The sequence below is a fragment of the Chiloscyllium punctatum genome, chromosome 32 (genome assembly GCF_047496795.1).
Source record: "Chiloscyllium punctatum isolate Juve2018m chromosome 32, sChiPun1.3, whole genome shotgun sequence".
In the NCBI taxonomy this organism is placed as follows: Eukaryota; Metazoa; Chordata; class Chondrichthyes; order Orectolobiformes; family Hemiscylliidae; genus Chiloscyllium; species Chiloscyllium punctatum.
This window is the reverse complement of record NC_092770.1, coordinates 67,544,535-67,559,137: the sequence shown is the minus strand read 5'-3', so window position 1 is coordinate 67,559,137 and position 14,603 is coordinate 67,544,535. Positions and strand designations below refer to the sequence as shown.

General features: G+C 42.2%; 1 long non-coding RNA gene across 1 annotated transcript in view; it reads right to left on the bottom strand.

Moving 5' to 3' along the window:
• Positions 1 to 479: 479 nt before the first annotated feature.
• LOC140457808 (uncharacterized) overlaps positions 480 to 14,603 on the bottom strand; it is a 69,260-nt gene continuing 55,136 nt past the window's right edge. Inside the window, exons 4-5 of the long non-coding RNA XR_011953367.1 lie at positions 13,869 to 13,999; positions 480 to 1,494 (exon numbers count right to left, since the gene is read on the bottom strand). This is a non-coding gene — a long non-coding RNA (uncharacterized lncRNA). The remainder of the gene's footprint in view (positions 1,495 to 13,868; positions 14,000 to 14,603) is intronic.

Genomic DNA, 14,603 nt, shown 5'->3' with positions numbered 1-14,603 from the left:
GGTGAGTACATACAGGTGGAGTTACTCTGGGCTAGTTTCTGGGAAATTCTGCCAAGATTAGAAACCAGGAAAATAACTCTGTATAAGAATGAGAAGTGAACTCATTGAAACGAGCAACATTCTGAATGGACTTGGCAGTGTAGATGCTAAGAGGTTGTTATCCCTGGCTAAGCAATCTGGAATACATGGATAAAGCCTCTGGGTAATGGGCTGACCTTTATTCACCTCAACCAAGAGACTAAGTAAGTCAACCAGCACAGGGGTGAGATGGGAAAAGAACTTGCTGCAAATTATGACCTGGGCAGTAGACCTCAAGTTTATGGATTGTGGAAGACCAGCCAGGAATGTGTTAGAATAATAGGGTCTATATGATAGAATAACCAAGACAAGAATGAGACATGGCAAAGTCAGAATAGAAACAACCAGTCATCGCTTACTATCTCCAAACATTTTGTTATTTTGAACATCTCTATCAGGACAACCGTTATATCTCTTAATTCTGCAGAAGTATGTTTTTGTACCTCAACCAGATCATAAGCTTTCCTCCCTGGTAATATCCAGATTGCCTACCAGTGATTGGATCCACAATTCATTGATTGTGAAATACTTTGGACGTTTGAAGACTGGAAATGGTGTTATACAAACTTACATTCTTTCTTCCTGTTTTAATCTCCACTGTACATTTCCCATTACATTATATCCTCTATATAACAGAGTGATGAAAATTATATTCTCAGTGTTCCAAACTCAGTCTTAACTAAGGCCTTGTACAAGTCCAAAATTGTTTCCATACTTTCGTTTTCCAAGATTTAACATTAACCACAATTGTTTAATGGAATCATTTACTTTTAAATTCAAGTAATTCATGAAACTTAAGGATCAATGTTGTACTGCAAATTATCCTTCACTGTGGGGTCTCAAGAGTACGTGCTGAACATATTTCTTCCTGTTTCCTGGCATGTAATGGTCAAATGCTGAAAAGATATTGAGGAAACACTCTTTGGTGTCAACCCTTTGCACATTCATCATACTTACCCTTTTCATTTAGTTGAGGCCATTAAAGTCCAAATGGTATTTAGTTTTCAAAGTTCTAAGGGTCAATAAAAAATATTAAAATCAAGTATAAATAGAGACACTTTCCCTTTCAAGGCTCCCAGAACAGACTCAGAGTGTGTACCAGGAAATTACATGATTTTCCAACCATTAATTTTAAAGCATGAAAGACCATGGGGTAAGTGCACAATTTCCTGACATGTAGAATATTTGCATTGAGGATGCCAACGCAGATCTCTTGTTCAACTGTGATGAACGGTTAAAAGTGCTGTCTCTTGTAACGTTAAACCATGCAGACCAACACATTCGAAGTTCAATGTCCCATTGACTTTGCTGATTTCAGTTGGAGCTGCAGCTAGGGATCCATTATTCCACCTCAAACGTGAAGAATGACCACATGGATGAGATATCTGAGGACCTCAGCTGTCAATTGTGTTCATCCTGACAAATCAACAAACGAAAGAGAAAATTAAAATTTCCAGTCAACCAGTTTGGTCCCGCCTGCAATGTCAACTGCTGAGTGTTACACGGCAACTCTGACATTGTTGGCCATTATTATACGATCAATGCAGAGACAAAATCTTCTCTCCCATGCCAGTTTCTAGAAAGGGCAGAATTTGGGCAGAATATGGGAATGAACACAGGACATGTTCAGTGAATGAGGTTGTTGCTGAATAACGCCACCAATTTAATCGATCCAGTGAATATTTTTAATCCTTACATTCTTCAGAGAGCAGTAATTGCCATTGTTCTGCATTGACAGGGACAATGTTGACTACTTGTCCACTGTAGTTATAGGGTTGAGTAGAACATTTCAAGGATGAACCTTCCCTATTTAATTTTAAACTCGTTTTTTTTCTCAAAGCAGCCACTAGCTCTTTGCCTCGATCTTAGACAAATTCAAAATCCTCAGTGTTACCCTCCATGAGTCCAGTCCACATTCCCTCTCCTATGTTCTAGCTTGAACTATGGAGTTTTCAGATGCTGGGCTTTTGTTCACTCAGCTCCCCCTGTTCTCTTTGATGGATCGAAGTGTTTTGAAGTTTTCTGTCCTAATGCCTGTGACTCTTATCTGAACGTCTTTGCCCTGTTACTTTGATTCCTGCCCTTCAACATCTTATGAAAACATTTATTTGCAACAATAGAAGTAGTGATCTATGCAAATTGGCCAAACAATGCCTGGTCTGTTCTCTAGGATGTGACACATCCTGGATCATTACCTCCTATGTTCTGGTCCTCCCTCATGCAAAGCATTCAAATGATTCCCTGGGATGAGCCAAGGCTATAAAGAACAAAGAAGAATAAAGAACAATACAGCACAGGAACAGGCTTTTTGACATTCCAAGCTCTTCCATTTCCAAGTCCATCCCTGACAGGATCTGTATCCCTCTATTCCCTTCCTATTCAGGTATTCATCTAGGTGCTTCTTGAATGCTACTATTGGGTCTGCATCCACCCCGTCCTGTCGCAGCGCGTCCCAGGCACTCCCCACCCTTTGTGTAAAAAGCTTGCCTTGCACAGCTCTTTTAAACATCCCCCCTCACACCCCACACCTTGAAACTGTGTCCCCTTGTAATTGACCCCTCCCACAATTCTTCTAGAAACAAAGTTTCAAAAAGACATTGAGAATATCCTCCATCACGTCATGTGGCACTACCACTGTGGTAAATTATGAAGTGATCTAACAACTCATGGCCGGGCATCGAAGTAAGCCATCAGAAGCAGCAGAACTGCATTCCACCACAATCTACAACTTCATGGCCTGACACATACTTCCCACTCTACCATTATCACTGAGCCAGGAGATCAATCTTAATTCAGTAAAGGGCGTAGGAGAACATACCAGTAGCATTACCTAAAGGTGATGTGGGCAACCTGGTGAAATAAAACATGGAAATATTTACATAGCACAACCAATGCATCAGATCTAAGCACTGCAGTCCTGCCACATGCAATCATGAAAGGACAATTAAATAACTTAATGAAGGAGATAGATCCACAAATATCCCCATCTTCAATGATAAGGAGCCCAGCACTTCAATGCAAAGATAAGACTGAAGCAGTTGCAATATTCTCCAGCCAATATTGGCCATCAAGCTCAGCCTTCTTCTGAGGTCTCCAGAATCACAGATACAAATTCAAAGTCTCTCCACATAATATCAAGACATTTATAGAATCCCTACAGTGTGGAAACAAGCAAGTCCACACTGACCCTCCGACCCATTTCCCTACCCTGTTACTCGACATTTACCCCTGACTAATGCATTCCCTGAACACTGTGGGGCAATTACACATCCCTGAACACTGTGGGGCAATTTAGCATGGCCAATTCACCTAACCTGCACATCTTTGGATTGTGGGAAGAAACCAGAGCACCCAGAGGAAACCTGCACAGACACAGGGAGAATGTGCAAACACCACACAGACAGTCGCCCGAGGTCAGCATCAAACTCGGATCCCTGGTGCTGCAAGGCAGCAGTGCTAACCACTGAGCCACTGTATTGCCCTCAACCTGATTCCCAGACCAGGAATCGAACCCGGGCCACAGCACTGAAAGCTCCGAATCCTAGCCACATGGCTGAAGGCACTGGAAATTTCAAAGTCTATGGTCCACGACAATATTCTGAAGATTTGTGCTCCAGAATTAGTCACATCCCTAGCTAAGTTATTCTAGTACAGTTACAATTGTGACTCTCCATTGATTTGAATGAGTACAGTTGCCTTGATGAATGCAGCCCTAACAACACTCAAGAAGCTTGATACTATCCAAGACAAAGGAGCCCACTTATTGTCACAACATCTATAAGCATCCTTTCCCTCCGCCACCGAAGGTCAGTAGCAGCAGTGTGTACTACCTACAAGATGCATGGCAGAAATTCACCAAAGATCCTCAGGCAGCACCTTCCAAACCCATGGCCACTTCCATATAGAAGGACAAGGGCAGCAGATATTTGGGAATGCCACCACCTACACGTTTCCCTCCAAGTCACTCACCATCCTGACTTGGAAATATATCACCGTTCCTTCACTGTCGCTGGGTCAAAATCCTGGAACGCCCTTCCTAATGGCATTATGGGTCAACTCACAGCAGTTCAAGAAGGTAGCTCACCACCACCTTCTCAAGGGCAACTAGGGACAGGAAATAAAATGTTGGCCCAGCCAGTGACACTCACATCCCACAAATGAATAAAGAATAAAGAAAGAAAAAGTTCCAAGAGCTCTCAAGAAATGGACATTGCCCAGAGCAACACTGGCAGCTTGACTGCACCCACAACCACCTCCCCCCCCCCCACCCCCATTCACCATCTTCAATATTTTCTCCCTTCACTACTGGCACACAACAGCCAGGATCGACAAGCAACAGCTACAAGGTATACTGTGGTATCCTACTGAGGCTCCTTTGACAGCACCTTACAAACTCACAAGCTCTACCATCTAGAAGGACACAGACAATAGATGCACAGTACAAGGCCATGACCGTCGCCAACAAGAAAGCATCCAAGATTTCAATTTGGCACCAGAGCTTGAGGGCCAGAAGATGACAGCACCAGTGAACACTTCTATCTCTGCAGCCATGCAAGTCACCAAAAAAGGTGCCCAGGAGCGCGGGTACAAAATTAAAGAGGTGAAGAGCAGAAGGTTGCAAGAGAAATGTTACTCTGGGTCGTGGCAGACTGGGTGCCGTGAATGTCACTTAAACCAAACCCTGCAAATAGGGGAAATTGCCACCCATGATTGCCACTGAGTTGAAACATTGGAACCGTCTAGTGAAGAGCATTGTGGGAGTACCACTACCTTCTCGAATAGGGAGGTGGGGCGGGGAATAAATGTTGACTTAACCCAGCAACATTTCCTGAATGAACTAGACAAACACAATGGTTCCACTTTCCAATGTTGCTACATTCAATGATTGCACGATTATCCCAGGCTTCAGCAAGAACATCACAGAAATAAAGCAGCAGTCAATTCCTCCATACAATTCGGCAAACTCCGTCGCATAACATGTGAAAACTGGAGATTCTAACTTTCTTTCTGAATCTTCTAAGGAGCACTGGTTTTAGCAACACAATTTTGGGCAAGGCAGCTGTATAAATAGAACAAATGCCATCCATATGCACTCAAGCCCACCTCGCACAAAAAAAATAAAACCATATTACAGTATTCCTTAGATGGAAGAACAGCTCCACCAAATTTAGAACCAGAAACATTACATTCCTCATTGCATCTAATTTTCTCAGATATACCTATTACTTTCCACATCATACAAAAATGCAGCCGGTTGAAATTCCTTAGGAATTAATCTCTAATAATGCATGTCATCCTCAGAAAGTTACCAAAAATATTCCGAATCAAATATTTACGAGGAGTCAAAGTGAGAGCTTTAGCATGTTTTGCATAAAGGAATGTTACATTTTGAAAGTCATTTGCAAGCTACATAAAGGAATATTGTCTGTCTACCTCATGAATTAATCTCAATAAAGATACCTTCTTGTAGAGGCTAGCTGTATTAAAATAATTTATACCAAAATATAATATTTTAACTGTTCAATCCTGTGGAGCCTTCAAACTCTTCATTGTTAGAGACAATGCCTTGTTAGAGACATGTCTTGAGCAGGCTACTATCAGAACATTCCAAAATATGACAATGTAAATTTGTGCCACATCTCTTGTCCTTTTAGGAATTTTTGACTTCCAAAATATTTGCTTGTCTGCACCTTATAAGCCAGCAATCCTGAGAGAGGTAAAACCATGTCCTGAGATTCCCAAACTCAGGAGTTCCTGCTTCCTTGGACATTGCGGCTCCAACATAGCAGTTCAGGCCATTACTGGGAACAGGGTGGGGTCTCTTAGAGATGGCATTAGGTCTTCAGGTGAGGAAGTGACCTGGATCAGAAAGAAGAGCAGGAACTTTTCTTTAACAAGTATCGATAAGTGCTCACTTATGAACATGCATGATAGAAGTCTGTGTTGAGGTGGAGGCAGTGGAGGCCATTTTGATCAAGGCCAGTGACCTGAACTAAATAGAAGTGGGAGTACGTTTTAGGTGTTAGGCAAGCGAGTGGCATTGTATCAAGCATCAGACTAACTGCATATTTGGAGCAAAGATTAAAATGTTGCTTTGCAAGAGCAGCCATGAACAATTCACATGTCACACTGGCTGCTTATATAGCTTGAAATGACTTTCAAAATTTAGCCAGACAGCCAGACTTTCTATCTGGGATAAGATATGTCAAGCAGCCAAATGTAAATTAAAATCCCTCCCTCACTGACTGCACCGCCCTACATCCTGTCCTGTGTCAAACCTCAGCACAGCAACAGTAATTATAAACTTGCCCGACAGCTACAATGGGACTTAAGCCCATGACTCCTATTTGAGAACTAAGAACCCCAAAGCTAACACTGGGATCACAGTGGATTTCACCACATTTTGTACACAATGAGGTTTGTCACTGGGCCGTCAAGTCTGAACTCTGAGCACAATTTTATTTTGTCAAAATTATCTTGGCTGAGATTGGTTCTGGGGTATCATTTGCCCTTTATTTTTGTCAAACTGCTCTTTGTTCATCTGCAAAAACTCTACATTGAACACTCACAGGCTATTCAACTATGAGTGGCCTCACAGCTGAACTCTGAACGTGATTTTTACTCATTTTGAAGCGCGCGACACGGTTTGTGATCATTAAGTGTTGCCTTCTCTAGAAGTGCAGAGTGAGGATGTTTTTTAACAAACTGCATCATCACTCTGTACTTCCATAAGTCCATAAACCATGAGCATCAATTCCGTTTGCCAGCAGAACTGTCAATCCAGCTTACTGAGCACAGTTGTTCACAGAATGCCCCTCTCACTGATTCAGACTTTGCTGGCTTAAGTTACAGGCAGAATGAAAGCTGTCTAACAACATCAAACCCGATGGAAGGGATTCTGCGTTGTCAGGAGTTCAAAAAAAGAACATTGTTCGAAATGTGAAGGTGAAATAGAATGACTTCACAGTGAGACTTCACGACTAGCAACAATTGACCTGGATGCTCCCCTTTCTGCAGTATCACCTTTCATAAGATATTGGTTCCATTGTTCAGGGAGTCTTCCGTCCTTTTGTAATGATTTCCATCTTTGTAGTCTGAAAACAAAGACGTTTGTTTCAAGGGGAGAGGGTGGCAATTGTATGTGCTCCAACCTTCTCTCCAGAATGGGCAAAAAAAGGGGGTTGGGGCAACCACATCACAGTTGTCCAATGGCCCTAAACTCACTGCTTCATCCATCATATGTCAGCAGGTTTGATTGTTGGGGATGCTGGTACCTAGGAAAGCTATTTCCTCTCCACCTTTCACTGCTGAAGCGGATGAATTTCAAAAATGTTGGCACTGGCCAGCCGCAGTGAGAACACAAGTAGCAGTCTCTTCACAATTCCCTTCTGCGCGGCCCCACAAGAGTCGCCTAATTATTGTCATTGAAAGAACTAAGATATTGAGATTGATTCCTGACTAAAAGGAAAACAAACAGAAAAACAATGCTGGAGCCAAAATATGAGCAGACGCTGGATAGGATTTCACACTGGCATAAATCTCACAAGCCTTCCTTGTCGATATAACAAAGCTGGAATTGTACTTAAAGCCCGTGGACCAGGCAAACGTCTCTGTGTTGCAGTATGCAATTTCTATTAATTGCTCCTGCCTTTGACTCACATGCACAGAAACAAGACCATGGCTGTGCATTGTTTTTACATGAAATAGTGAAACATAGCAATTATTTTAATTAAATCTGATAATTAATAACATTTATAACATAAAATAGGTGTAAAGGGCAATTGAAGAAATGCTATTTATAACTCTCCTGAAATCCTCGTCACATTAATGTCCATTAGGCATTTGGCTCAGACTGAGCTTGAGAAGGTAGTGGGGGAAAAACTACTACTACCTTCTCCAGCGTTAACCCTTCAGGACATGTGCCAGGATTTTTATTTTTTAAATCATTTCTTGGGATGTGGGCTTTACCGGCAAGGTTAGGATTTATTGTCCATCTGCCATAGGCCTCGCGAGGGTGATATTGAGCTGCCTTCTTCAGCTCTTGAAGTCTATCTAGTGAAGATGTTCATGTTATGCTATTAGAGAGATAGTGTTCAGCTTTTTGACTGGGGAACCTTGAAGCAATGGCAATGTATTTCTAACTCAGGACCATGTGCAGGTAGTGGTGATCCCACATACTTGTTGGCTTGCTTCTTCTAGGCAGGGAAGTTTGGGAAATGATGTCGAAGAGACATTAGTGAGCTGCTGTGGTACATCTTATAAGTTGTATGTAGCACCTTATAGTATGTATGTAGCACACGTTATAGGTATTATGGAGCACACCTTTTAGGTTGTATGTAGCACACCTTATAGGTTGTACATATTGTTGCAACTGTGTGTCAGTGGTGGAAAGGGTGAAGAATTGGGATTGGGATTGGGATTCCAATCATGAAGGAAACTTTATCTTGGATGGTGTCATGTTCCTTAAGTGTTTCTGGAGCTGTACTTATTTGGGCAAGTGGGAGGTATTCCACCTCACTCCTACATTGTGACTAGTAGACAGTGAAAAGGGTTTGCAAAGTCACTCACCACAGATGAGCCAGAGTTTGTCCTTTTCTTGGAGGCACAGAGTTATGTGGCTGATCCTGTTATATTTCTGGCCAATGGTGGCTGTTGGTGATGGATAATGGTGATGGTATTGAATGTCAAGGAGAAGTGGATAGATTCTATTCTTTGGAGACAGTCATTTTCTGGCACATGTGCATGTGTCATTTCTTAGAAAGGAAAAGGTTAATATTATAATATGTAGATAATTAGCCTTTATCAGCAGCAATGAGCAGAATATCACAGAATTGCTACAGTGCAAGGGGAGGCCATTTGGCCCTTCGGTGATATATACCAGTTCACTGAATGAGCAATTCACTTGGTGTCATTCTCCAAGTGACTTCTTCTCTTAACCCTGCACATTCTTCTTTTTTGGGTCATAGTTGAATTTCCTTTTGAACATAACGATTCAACCTGCCTCTACCACACTCTCAAGTAGTGTATGGCCAGATCCTTACCATTCATTGCATGATAGTTTTTTTTCTCTCATTGTTACCTTTGATAATTGCCTGAAGTTTATGACCCCTCAGTCTCAACATTTTACAGCTGGGAATGGTTTTTCACCATCGAGAACACCCTGAATTTGGAATAAGTCCATTAAATCTCCTCTTTGCCTTCAGTTTTGCCAAAGGAAACAGTTCCAACCTATCCTTGGTACAACCAATTCATCTCCTGCATGAATTACTTTCCATCCATCACTAGATCAGAAGTGGAGATGTTTGCCAATGATTTCACAATGTTCAGCACTATTTCTGACTCCTCAGCTACTAAAGCAGTCTATGTCCAAATGCAGTAAGACGGGGTCAATGACTTGAACTGACAAGTGACAAGTAAATTCACACCACACAAATGCTAGGTAATGACTATCTCCAATAACGGACAATCTAACCACCACTCCCCTACATTTAATGGCATTACCATCACTGAATATCCCACTTTCTACATCCTGGGGGTTACCATTTACCAGAACTGGACTGGACTCACCATATAAATACAGTGGCTACACGAGCAGGTCAGAGGCTAGGAATACTGAGGCAAATAATACATCTCTCAACTGCCCAAAGCCTGTCCCCCTTCTACAAGGCACAAATCAGGACAGTGATGGAATACTTCCCATCTGCCTGGATCCAACAACACTCAAGAAGCTTGAGTCCATCTGGGACAAAACAGCTCTCTTGACTGGCACCACATTCACAAACATCCATTCCCTCTACAACCAATGCTTAGTTGCAGCAGTGTGTACTATCTACAAGATTCACTGCAGGAATTCACCGAAGATCCTCAAACCTTCCAAACCCACGACCACTTCCATCTAGAAGGACAAGGGCAACAGATATATTGAAGTACATCACCTGCAAGTTCTCTGCCAAATCAATCACCATCCTGACCTGGAAATATATCACCATTCCTTCACTGTCATTAGGACAAAATCCTCTCTCCCTTACAGCCTTCTGGGTCCAGCAAATGGTTTCCAGAAGGCAGCTCGCTATCACTTTCTCAAAGAATGAGCAATAAATTCTGGCCCAGCCAGCAACAGTCGCATCCTATGAATGAATGAAAACAAATCTACCTTTATAACTGAAGTTTCTCATCCCAGAACATTTTTCATTTACATTTTCTGCACTCTTTCCAATTCCTTCTCTTCTTTCCTCCAATGTGGCAGAAAAGCTGGATGCAATTTGTCCAGCCTAAGTCGAACCAATCCAACATAACCTCTTTACTTTTATACACTGTGCCCTGATATTGAAGTGCAGAATATTGTATGTTTTAGTAACCATGGCAGAATAATTTGGAGAGAGTTGGCTCTGTGTACATCATTGTGCTCAGCTCAGTAATGTAAGTGAGTATAGTATGTGAAATGAAAAGGTAATCTCATCTATACCTAGACTTTGCCAAGAAATCAGTTTCTTCAAAGACCCTTGACCATAGTAACAGACGAAAGAAGTGGTGATTGTTTTAGCAGGTGACCCATCCAGTGGGAGACGGAAAGCAGTGGTGAGAAAGGACCCAAAGGGGAAAGCCAGCAATGAGCCAAAGGGAGATGAAAAATAAGAACAACAACTGAGAAGCAGCCTTAAGCAGAGTGTCTGTAAAAAACGGATCAGAGCAAAAGGAAAGCAATGGGAACCTGCAGAACAAACCCCACCTCTACCAGCATCTTCCGAGCATATGGAAAGCTCAACATAAACAGTGAACCAGCAAAGCTGGCACAGCTGATGCCAGGTCTGGGAATATGTCAGAGTTAACAACTCAAACACGTTATAACTGAAACATCAATTTCTCCACCTCCTGACGCTGCTTGGCTTGCTGTGTTCTTCCAGCCTCCAGCCTGTCTACCTTGGACTCCAACATCTGCAGGTTTTTTTTGTCCTAAAACATGGCCCAGGCCAGTTAGGTAATTGAAATAATTGCAGATGACCTTTAAACAAGTAGCAAGCTATAAATGAACAAGCCATCACGAAGCAAGAGGTCTTTTTGGAGCTATTGATATTTACTTCAGCCTTTGATAATATATTACAATACAGCGGGTAAAATTTAACAAAACAACACTAAAGGCAAGCAAACCATACATGCCCTGAGATGTTGACAACTGTTGTCTGGGTTGTAAATCCAGAGAGAATGATCTGGAGTCCCTTGTTCATGTTGGGAATTGTCTCTATCAATCTCAGAGGGAGGGACAATAGGAAACTACACATCAAGGAGGTGTAATGAGGTAATAATGAGGATATTAATGTAGTAAACAGGCCTCTCATTGCTCTCATCTCGCCATTCAACACTTGATTGGAAAATGTGACTTTTTTGTTTCAACATTAAGACACTCCTCACTGCCTGTTTCACATGACCCTCCCAACTTTCTTGCCATTGCCCATGTCCTTCAGGGCTAGGGAAGGATTCCACCCAGAATCTCTACTTAAGCCAACAGGGACACATCATGGAGTAAATATTTGAGGAGCACAGTACCTGAGCCACAGACATGCATATGGGCCGAAGTTGACTCCTGTAACGTATGAGAAAGGTGAGGATTTATGGCAGCCTTTATGCAGTCATCTTGCTACTGTGGGAGAAAGATGCTTTGATATGAAACTGCTACGACTAAAAATGTGGAATGCTGCATTTGCAGGAAGGCGACTGTTTCAAAATTGTTTGCCAAACTAAACGTGTCTCTATTCAAAACAACAGGAACTATTCACCAGAACAAGTAACACAGCTCAAAGTGCCTTAAAGCAATGAAGTAACATTCTTGAATGAATAAAAGAATCCATATCAAATTATTGCGCTGCTGAAATAATGGTACGTGCAGAGCACATATCACACTAATCACTGGTCGGTGTATCAGTCCTATCAGACATGGAAAAAATAGCTAGAAGACTACTTCCTCCAGCTATCATCTATTCGACTCCAGGGCCAACTGATAGTTTTTTTAAAAAGTCAGCTCACTATAAAACCGCAAACCACAGAAACATTACGTGTAATTATATATATATGTATGCATGTGACTAAGATGAGGAGAAATTTCTTCACCCAGACAGTGGTGAGCATGGGCAATTCTCGGCCACAGAAAGCAGTCAATGCCAAACATTGAATGCTTTCACGAAGGGGTTAGCTTTAATTCATAGAGTTCAAGGGATCAAAGGGTATAGGGAGAATACAGGAACGAGTTGGATGCAAAAACAGAAATTGCCAATAGCGGCACGGTGGCACCGTGGTTAGCACTGCTGCCTCACAGCGCCAGAGACCCGGATTCAATTCCCACCTCAAGCAACTGTCAGTGTGGAGTTTGCGCATTGTCCCCGTGACTGTGTGGGTTTCCTCCAGGTTCTCCAGTTTCCTCCCACAGTCCAAAGATGTGCAGGTTAGGTGAATTGGCCATGCTAAATTGCCTGTGGTGTTAGGTGTAGGGGAATGGGTCTAGGTGGGTTGCTCTTCGGAGGGTCAGTGTGGACTTGTTGGGCCGAAGGGCCTGTTTCCACACTGTAAGTAATCTAATCTAATCTAAACTCCACAGGTCTGGCAGTATACATGGAAAGAAAGCAGAGTTATTGTTTTGGGTCCAATGTCCCTTCTTCAGAACTGGACTCGAATGTTTGCTCTGCTTTTTCTCCACAGGTGCTGCCAGACCTGCTGAGTTTTTACTTCTGATTTCCAGCAGTTCTTCTTTCGTTTACTGAGTTGGACGACCAGCCATTGATCGGCAGCACAGATTTGAAGGACAAAGTACCTACTCTCGTTCCTATTTCCTATTTTTCTATCTTTGGAAATCAAGAAGGTTCAGCAATCACAAAGCTTGCCCAGAGCTGTGTATTATTTATAAGTTCAATGAATTGGATAGTGTAGGATTGAGCAAAAATCCCCATCATCTAAAATGTTGGACAAGACTCTGGACATTTCCAATATCTAAAGTACTGGACAAAATCTTGGGCTCAGGCTGCAAAAAATACACAACAGATCCAGAATTATTTCAGTCCAGGACTATTGTTCAGCCTGGAATTCCAATTTACTTCTCTACTCGAAGAGAACAATCAGCCAAACCTAACACTCAAGACTGAAACTAGCTTATACGCCTCGGGATTCCCCACACAGATAGTATAAGACCATAAGACGATAGGACTGGAAGTCAGCCATTCGGCCCATCAAGTCCACTCCGCCATTCAATCATGGCTGATGGGCATTTCAATGCCACCTACCCACACAGATGTGGAGTCTGCAGAGATACCAAACATTCAACTTCAATCAAAATACATTCACATATATTTTTAGCTACCAGGAAACCAACTGACTTCAAAAGGATAATCAGAGATGCAATGGAAAGCATAAATTTGGGACAAAGACAAGGGGCCCATAATCAGTATAATTGCCAGCCACGATCTCACCTGAGAGAACGATCTCAGGGCCTATCCCCAGAAGCGCTCCAAAGAGCTACCTCCAGAAAAAGATTTCCAAACAGCTAATTCCAGTGGCTAATTTCCGAGGGCTGTCTCCAGAGGGGGGTATCCCAACAACAATTCCAAGATCTACCGACACAGGCCTGTTCTATACCAGGGGAACCAACTGCAACCGACAACGCCCAGCAGAACCAAAAAGCTCTGAAAATCACGGACCCAACCAATTCCACAAGGCGTCAAACACATCATGAGGTGAAAACCAGGCCCACAAACCAGCAGAAAGTAAAGAAAACTAAGTACTTACCCAATAGATCCACCACGTACCTTACCGCATCAGCAGACTCAACCCAAACTGCAAAAAAACCTACACAGTCCAAAGTCGTCATCCAGGATCCAGGTGCGGCAAGCAGAAACTTCCAGTTGTTCTTCAAAGTCGTGCTTTCCTCAGTGTTGACCTAGTTAGCAGGGAGAGGGAGGCAGATGTTGACAGTGCATTAGGACCCAAGGGTAGGGAACCTGATTAAAGTTTCAATGACTTAAACTGTTGTCTTTACATTCTAATAGTACTGAATTAGCTAAGAGTGTATTTACTGTCCTCTGTGTAGTTGATTGTGTCAACTCCCCTATCTATTGCATTTACTGATATTGCTTGTATTATACTCACTTTTTTGCATTTAAATAAACACAGAGATTCTTTTGCCTTGAAACACTTGTTCATTTCAAATTCCCTCAATAAGCGCAGTGTTTCGAACCAGGGATCTGGGGATGATTCGAACCACCTAAAAATCAACAAATTACTGATTGCAAACTAGAACTCCATGATAGCCGTGGCAATCCAACAAGAATTCAGGGTGGAATTTCAAAAAATTGTTTAGTGGCCTGAGAGAGCTAGGGAAAAAGCAATTTTATGCATTTTGGGGAGGTCAGGAGTCAAGCCTGTGTGTTCCAAAAGACGTACCACATACACTTTTGAGGAAAGTGGAGCACAAAATTAGGGCTAATCCCAGGGAGTAATTTCATCATTAATTACTAATTTACTGCTAATTAGTACTGATTTTC